This window comes from Phaseolus vulgaris, chromosome 2 (assembly GCF_051622355.1).
Source record: "Phaseolus vulgaris cultivar YP4 chromosome 2, ASM5162235v1, whole genome shotgun sequence".
Lineage (NCBI taxonomy): Eukaryota > Viridiplantae > Streptophyta > Magnoliopsida > Fabales > Fabaceae > Phaseolus > Phaseolus vulgaris.
Genome location: NC_143499.1, coordinates 18,642,750 through 18,652,349, shown reverse-complemented (window position 1 = coordinate 18,652,349; position 9,600 = coordinate 18,642,750).

Here is a 9,600-nt window from a genome sequence, read left to right as displayed (position 1 = left end):
TTGGGTAGATTATCTGTGTAAATCCACGCTTGATTGAATCCAAAGCTTAAGCATTTTCAAACCTTTTGAATTGAAAGTTTTTTTCAAACTAAGTGAAAAACAACCTGTTGTTTTGTCGAAACAACCAATTGTTTTACTCTTAGGTGTTTCTTGCTGTTTTCTTTTTCTTATTACATTGTGTTTGTGTCATTTTGATTTTTGAATCCTTATAAGTTTTGTCAAAGTCATGTTTCTCCAAAAATGTTATCAATTCTATGTAGTCCTTTTGTTGGTAATTTTGGTTTCTTGATTTTGTTTTGAGTGCAGTTTTATGTGTTTGTTTTCTTGATCATTTGGTGCATTTTCTTTTTATATTTGAGTTCTTACTTGTATTTTAGACCTATACAAGTTCTTAAACATCACTTCTATTATGTCTTTTGAAGTTCTTAATTCCGTTTTTCATTTAGGTTTCCTCTGTTTTTCTTGAAAACATGCTGACTGTTTCAATTTATTGCAATTTCTGTGCATACTGGAAATTTCTGAAATTCTGGATTTGAGTTCTTAAAAGTGTTATAAAAAAGTAGAAAAAAGAAGTACATCAAAATTCCAAGTACAAAAAAATTAATAAATGAAATACGTCCAGTGTGTAATTTTGGCACAAAAAAATACGGTAATCTGGCAGTGATTTTGCAAAATTTATCCCAATTAATTGGTGCAATATTTTTGCGTAATTCCAGTTCCATTGTTGAGATAAGATCTTAAACTTTCTGTGGTTTAAATTTCATAATCCAGTTTGCATTATACAGTTCCAGAAAAATCTGTAAAGTCACCCACAGTTTACAAAAAAAAAAAATATTCCAGTAGTTCTGTTTTTGTTTTCTTCATCTATTCTAGTGCTTTTCTTTAGGTTTCTTTTTTGTGCCATCCTTCAATCGAGTACCTTATTTTCTTGATTGTCTTTTCTTCACTATTCTTTGAGTTTGTCATATATCTTGTATTCCTTTTGCTATAGCCTTTCTTGTTTACACCTTTTCTTGATTGTCTTTTATTGTTCTTTAAGTTTTGTGGTGTTTTGGCTTTGAGAAAGAGTGGTTTGCTTTGACATATTTCATTTGAGAGTTACCAAGACCTTAAGAGCATATTGGTTTAAGTGACTTTTAATTTTCATTACAGCACTATAATTGTTCCATTTTCTAACCTTGTTTTTCTTGATATTGTTTGTTCTTGTGTTTGCTGTTTTGATTTTGCAATGGCTACCTTATCACGTGCAGCACCTTCTAAACGTCATTCCCATTCAAATGCATACTTAATTACTGAATTACAAGAAATTAAAACAAAACTTGCACAACGAGATGAGGAATTGAGACAAATGGAGACAAAGCTTCAAATCTTAGACATAAAACACATGGAGAAAAGATTGTCAAAACTTTCCATGAAGCATGAAAGATCCATTCCTCACGGCCAACATCATCATGGGCATGTTTTAAGGAGTTCCAACAACTATGGGAGCTTTGAAAAAAAGGAAGAATGGAAAATACATAAACTTGAAGATAGGCCAAGAAGTGTTGTGTGCTCTTGAGGTTGTCAAGATCAACATTCTTGGTGGTGTATGTGCTGAGCCAAAGGAAGTGTGTTTCTTGAGGGGATCAAGGTCACTTCTTTGGTGGTGTGTGTAAGTAATCTAGGTTTGGTTACTTAGTGGATTCCCCAGTGGTTTCTGGGAAACTGGATGTAGCTCTTGGTTTAAGAGTGAACCAGTATAAACTGTGTGTGCAATCTCTCTCTCCCTTAAACTCTTTAATTTCAGTTTGTATATTTGTCAACTGGTATAAACAACCGATTGTTTTTCTGGTGCTGTATTAAATTGCTTTGTGTTTTTGGCAAACTGAATTTTGAATCAAGTTTTCTTAAAGGAATTTCATTGTAGACTAAAAAGTTTGTGAAAACCCTCTTTAAACCATTCACCCCCCTCTAGTTTAAAGCCATACATTCTAACACGTGCTTGTATCCTTTTGCAGATAGCATGTTGGCTTGATTGAACAAAGAGGACCTACTGAGGCTGTCCGCGAAGGCAAAAATGGTCAGTCGTGCTCCACCGAAGCTAGTGGTTGCACCCACCTCCTCCGAAGATGACGAAGACACCACTTCGGGCTTCGTCTTTACCAGAAAGACGGGGAGGGCTCAAGCCACTAGCCCGAGGCCCTCACCTTCCCGAGGCCAGGTGGCCTCAAACGTTGCACCCCCTCACAACCTCTGCACGCCCCAATTGCCATGCCATGTCCTCGTGAGGCGGGTGCAAAGAGTTCAAGGCGAAAAGGCCTTTGGGACCAGGGTGTTGATGTCACTTCCCTCCTGGAGGATGCTCTCTTGCGCCCTGAGAACGAGGAGAGAATGGATACCCATAGCAGCCAACACCTTCTGCAAGAGGTTGTGAAGCAACTTGGACAGTACACAATTCACTAAATCACAATACAAACAAACACAATTCCCACTGTTCTTGAAACCTACAAGAACTTAGGTACTCTTGCTGAAAAAACCTATTTCAGCTCACACACATTCTTCAAGAAAACCTATCAAGAAGAGTGTTCAACCAAACTATTACAAGAAGTGAAAAGTGAAACGACTACACCTGATTGAGGATACAAAGATCTGCCTTAAACCAGTAGACAAGATTGCTAGAATAGTAGCAGCACCTCACACCAAGCTTTTGGAACCAAACCAAGAACAAGAACTTTGTGATTTTCGAAATCTTTGTAGAACAAATGCTAATCCTTTGTAAACTCTTAATTCTCTGCTATAAAACTTTTTTTTACAAATGTATGAACGATGTTTAAACTCATAAACAAGTTTTCATTTTATAGAAAACCAACTTATAACAGAATTTTGAAAAACAGTTAAAGCTGTTATAAAATGAACAAATTGAAAATAAAATGAACAGATTTATTTTCAAAAACAGTTACAGAATTTGTTATGTGAAGAGACTTAGTCAACCATTCTGGTGCAGAGATAAAACTGAAAAACGTTTAAGCTAGATATGGCACCAGAGACAAAATGAATCTATTCATTTACAGATGAACAGATTTATTTTTCAAAACGAAAACAGAAAAGCTTAACTATTTAAACACAGTCGTTTTGAAAGGTAGAAGACTTAGTCAAAATACATTATGCACAAAAATCTAATTTTCACAAGACTTAGCCAAGACATCAATTTAAAAATGAATCTGTTTATTTAGAAAAGAACAGATTTATATTTATGCAGTAAACGTGTTTTTTGTAAAACATGTGAAAAACAGTTTAAGAAAACTTATGCTTGTTCTTATCACATGGCCAGTGGTTATGAGGTGAGTTACTCAGCAAAAAGCCCACTCTTAAACAACCTCTAAGCACTACCTAAGACACACTTAAAGCAAAGCAAAATACACATGAAAGTACATAGAAGTCTTCATCAAACACAATCTTAAAGGGGCAGCAACCATCTTCAACACATTTCATATGTTTTGTGGACGCAATTGCTCCTAACCTGTTTAACGAGGGCCTTCCCAACAACATATTGTAAGCGAAGGGAGTATTGACTACCACATACCTGATGACAATAGTCCTAGCAGCCTCCTCATCTGAAAAGGTTGTCCTCAGGTCGATGTACCCTCAGCATTCCACATGGTCCCCCGCGAATCCTATTAGGCAATTGTTGTGAGGCCTCAGCTGGTCGGGGGATAACCGCAAGTTGACGAATGTGGACCAGAACAACACTTTTGTCGAGGTCCCTTGATCAATGAGGACTCGATGCACCTTTCTTCCCACCATGACGATGGATATTACAATCGGGTCATTGTCATGAGGAACCACACCCACCGAGTCTACCTTTGTGAAATAGAGATCTGGGTCCAGGGCGTCGTCATGACTTTTTATCTCTAGCGTCAATACTGCTCTCGCGTACCTCTTGCGTTTGGTCGCCGTGCTTCCTCCACCCCAAAACCCACTCGAGATCGTGTTGAGCTCCGCATGTACGGGTATCTCGTACGATGGGTCCCCCAGAACACCTTCCCCATATTGTTCTCTGTCGTCGACCTCGAGGTATTCTTTCAAAAGGCCTTCCTTCAAAAGCTCGGCTAACTGATAGTCTAAAGCCATACACCGCTGGACACCATGTCTAAACCCCATATGGAACTCACAACAGATGTCTTTCCTTCCCCCGAGGTTCCTCTCAGCCTTCTGGTGGAACCTCAACTTCTCGGCTATTGCTGGTATGGCTATTAATTCCTTGTATGAAACACGAAATTTGGGCCGAACCTCCTCATCCATGTTTCTTTCTTTGGACCCTCCCTTCCAGTAGGGATGCTACCTTGATTCTGGCTTCTTCTCGATCAAGGTTTCATTGACCCTCATAGGCCGAGAAAGCTTGCTTGCCTCTCTCGGTTTAGGCAACCTGGAATGCGAATCGTTGTTCTTGGCTAAAACTGCTTCCTCAATGTTCATGTGAGCAACTGCTCTTCAACTAATTTTAGAAAAAGTTTCGGTCGGGTTCCTTATAAGGGAATCGCAAAACGGCCCTGGGGCGACCCCCTGCTCGAAAGCGAACACCATGACATTCTCATCGTGGGTCTGGAGTGTCACAGTGAGAGCCCAAAACCGATTCAGGTAATCCTTCAATGTCTCCCCTTCCCTCTAACGCACATTAAAGAGATCATCGGAACGGGGGGTTTGACCCGGTTTGCATGAAATTGTTCTTGGAATAGCTTGGTGAATTGGGCAAAAGAGGAGATGTGGCCATCAGGGAGTCCACTGAACCATTGTATGGTCGTGCCTGTGAAAGTGCCCATGAGCATCTTGCATCGCATGACATCTGATCCTCTCGAGATTATCATCTAGGCATTGAACGCAGTGAGATGACTCTCGGGGACTTCCACCCCCGTGAAAGCAATCTTGGGCGCTACATAATGCGCGGGCACGGGCTCGTCCATGATAGCCCGCGAGAAAGGCTCGGGACAGTCTCTCTCAGGTGGGTTTGACTCTCGCTATCCCGGGATTCCTGGACTTCTCGTAATTTCTCTTGCTCCTATCTAGATTGCTTGTTGACTTCTTGGAGGGCCCTGATGGTCTTTATAAGTTGCTGCAAAGTGGGGCCTCGCATGCACCTTCTTGCACCGTTGGTATTTGCCTTGTGTTTCTCATCTCCGTCTACAAGTTTGAACAAAGTGTGGATGGGATCAGGTTTTAGCGGGTCCTACGGTGGGCGCCAAATGTTCTTGCCGGTTGATTGTACTACTAGTTGACTTAGAACGAATGCACCGTCTTCAATATCTCTTTCTTGATTGCTTCTAGTATGGCTCCGTTGGGACAAGGGGTGCTCTACCTGTTGATGACACTCCTACGATCAAGTCAACTAGGGCTCACCAAAAAGTAACAGTTTAGTAAAATGTGAGAAAAACAGCATACCTTTTCCTGGAGACCTATTCTCCTTTTTATCATTGCAACATGCAACCACTCTCCCTAGAACTCAGCGAATCTTAACTTAAAATAATTACATTAAACTTTTATTAGTAACAGAAAACCACCTGCCACGAGCACCAATGATTTTCAGGTACTATCCGCAGGCCCACTTTTCGTTACCCAAGTGTCTCCCTATATCACTAGGGTTTATAGCAACTAGCTATGTGTAGCAGATACACAACAGAAACATGCAACATATATGTAAGAGGAAAATATTGTCACATATTAATAATAATAAAAAAATTATATCTACCACCCAACTTATCTTTTAAGGGGTGCATTAGTGGAATTACTTTGTGTGCCTATCATGCGATCTAGGCCCAACCTGACCAAGGTCGCTAGCCCAGGTTTGCTTAGGCCTAAGCACCGAGCAGGTCTCGCGGTACAAAAGAACCGAGCATGCCTCGCGGTACAAAAGAACCTAACATTCGAAAATACTATCGAGGACCATCCACTGGGCAGTACACAAATAATAACTATATTTATTAATATTATTCTTATAAATAATAACTTTATTTATTAATATTATTATTATAAATAATGACTAATAATAATAATAACCATAAATAATAATAATAATTCAATCTCATTTAATATTATTATTTTAAAATGTTTCTTATAGGCGTATAATTGAAAATAATTTATAAAATGTATTTCTTTATTATAAAATTAATAATATTAAATAGACTTACAAACACTTGAAGTAGTACGAAGTTCAAGCATTTTTATTTTTACTTTCACTGTGTGAATAATTCGGTAATTTTATTTATTTCTGAGGCTTGAAGTAGCATTATCTTAATTTATATAATAATTTATTAATATGTAGTTAATTGAGTCCATGATTTTTTTGGTATCGATTCGTTGATGAACCCAAAACGCACCGCACAATCTAATCCAAGCTTTGAATCGAAAGCCCAGAACTAGGATCGCACACTCTCCCTTCTTTTTTCATCAATTTTTTTCAGTGAGTTTCTACGTAAAACCCATTCTACATTCTATATTCAATAAATTCATGTATGAAACTCCATCGTTAAATTTACTTTTTCCTTTTAATTTTGGAGGAAATGTTTTCTCTGCTGAAATTTGTGTATCGCAATTGTTCGACAAAATGAATGAACGAAGGCTTTTCGCGTTGTTTATGCTTTAGATTATAGGGATCAGTTTCTGGTGTTTTTTCACTTTCTTGATTTATTTATTTTTTTGCTTTATTTTGTTGTGTTCTTGTCCTGGTTTTGCCTTGCAGTTGTTTGGTAAAATGTGTGGCTAAAACAGAAGTTTCATTACTTTCTCTTCCGCTAGCTCCTTTTTTTTTGTTTTAATGGTATTTATTTGAATAGGTTTAGGGATTTAAAGTTATTTTTTAGATGTTTTAATGGTATTTATTTGAATAGGTTTAGGGATTTAAAGTTTAGGGTTTAGGACAATGATAATAGATACTCGGGCAAGAAACATTAGTCACAGTGTGAGATTTAGTGTGGGAGTCAATTCATTGAGAATTCTCAAGCAGACATTGCCATTTTGCACTTTTACTTTCGGATATGGGTTTACTTATTAATTAATTATTTCCTTACTTGATGTAGGTCGAAGTTTCTGGTTGTGAAATTGAGGATGGAGAGAAAGACTTGAATGAGAGGAGGAAATCGATTGGTTATGGTTTGGTGAAGGTATTGGTGGAGGCTCTGAAGAGGAAGTTGGTGAGGCCAACCTTCCAAGGGATCACTAGGCCATCTAGGCTTGCAAGCAAGAGGAGATTTGAGAGAAAATGATTTCTGGATTCAGAATTCTTCATTCACATTTATGTCAAATCTAAGTACAAAGTGTTTAGGAAAAGTATGGTAAGCTCTGGTGGCTTAAGGAGTGGCATATGTGTCCTTTAAGATGCTCTAAAGATCCTTGCTTGTGTGACAAGTGAGAATATGCTAGAGTGTCTTTATTTCATCTATAAGATACTTTTGAAAGTATTTGAAAATACTAATCCTATACAAGCGTATTCTACTTTTTTGTTTTTTTTTATCAACAATAAATTAATAGAATAGATAGGGACACTTAGGGGTGTCCCAACCCTTTTACAAGACCAGTCTATAGTTAAGCGAGCAACATTACGAAACAGAGTTAAAAAAGGCACTTAACACTAGAGAGGGCTTAAGCTAAAGGGGGAACCAATCCCAGGGACATGGTCTGCACATAAACCAGCAGAAGTGCACAGTACAGTGGTCAGCAACTACTGGAAGGGCGCGGAAAGTGATTTCTGATCCTGCCTGTTGACCAGGACGCAAAGCTTTGCCTCGTCAAATCTGGATCGACTTTGCGCCGTGTTAGCTTTCGTCCTTCGCCTTGATTCACCTCAAGAACCTGCAAAAGACAGAACGGCGCCGTTGCGGCTGATCACGCTTCGACGCCCAAGTCAGCGACTGAACCACCAAAATACTAAGAGAAAACTAAGAACTTCTGGAACCGTGCAAAATTCTCTCTCAGCGTACTCAAGTTCTAGCAAGCGTAAAAGAAGTATTCTAAAACGCGCGTACCTCAAAAGTTCGTTAGGATCCCTTATATACCTGTGCATTTTCTTTCTCCTGACAGTTACACATCTGGACACGTTGCTCGTTTCCAGTTGTACACGTGTCACCATCTGGAGCATCCTTGACTTGGGCGCCACTTCTTACTATTCAAGCTTTCAGCTAAGTTACTTATGCAGGAAACAACTCAGCGCATAACTGCCTTGGAGCGTGATCTCTTCTGCGTGGCGAGTACGGGTGCCTTCATACACACCTTCCCTGTGGTCTCGCCGGCCGCCTTCATGAACTACTTCACTTGCTTCATCGTGCATGCTCGGGTAAGCTGTTCCTCGACCTCAACCTCTGGCTAGCTAGGGAATGACCATCTGACGACTTCATCCTCTGCTTCGAAAGCCTGGAACAAACCTCCCTGATCCTTCGGCGATGTCCTCCTTTCGGCGATCTCTGATCACTTGGTCGTCTAGGTTCGCATCCGGCGACTTCATCACAAACCTGGTGACCGCCGATTTAGGTATGCTAGAGATCGGAGCACGCCAACTTAAGGACTGGCGACTACACGAGCCCCCCGACTTCCTTCCCTTCTGCCAACCAGGAGCCCTGCTCAACACGCCTACATAATAGCCTGCTGCCACGTCATCACTTCCGACTACCTGGGCGGTACAATTTCCTTCCCATCCCTTTTCAACGTGACAAAGCTTTCTACTTCTTAAAAGCATCATAAAGTGCCAAAGAGCCAGCCTCCAACCTTCACTACTAGAAAGATTCCATATCCTCTTGCTTCTTCCTTCTTCATACGTGTCATGGTCACTCCTTTAATCTTGCAAAGCTTTTGAGTTCACCCTGAATTAGCAGCTGCCATCAAGGGTACTTATATCAACAACAACCACTAACACATGTGGTAGCAGCAACATTTCAACTTGTAACACCCTGCATCCCTTCTAATCGCTGCCAGGCATATACTTCCCACTATAATATAACCGACCTCCCTACAGAACACATCACAACATCATCACCTTGCATCAGCCGCAACCTGCCCAGGATGGCCCCTCCTAATATACGCCAATTCACCCGGCTACATCTGCTGCGTGAACAAGACCTTCTTCTTTACTACTTCACAAAAAAGATTCACAAGTTGAAGCAACACCAAGTCAATTATATCAATACACAACACGATTCCCCTTTAGGCCCCATTGCAGCACCTAATATGGAGAAGTCCTCGTCAATAAGTGTTGGCCATTCACATGGTTTAATACCTGCAGTCAAACAGAATTAATCCCCGGTATCAAGGGGACCAAAGCACCATACACAACATCTACTATCTGTACAAACAACAAGTTGTTGCTATCCAATTCACACATCCAGGGTCTACTTGGACAACCCAATCCATCTTCTATGTTCTACTTCCACCATGATCCAACAAGTTCATCACAAGATTGGTCCATCACAGACCACCTATCCCAGCTAGCCAAGGTAATTACCGATGGAGATTTACCATTCTTTTAACAGCCACAGATGTTGCACCAGACCTTGGCCTCCCTGCAAAAGAGTAGTTCATTTCTTCACCCTACAAAGCATTAGAACACTTCGCTCCCTACCAGCATAGTGTTTCTTCCTA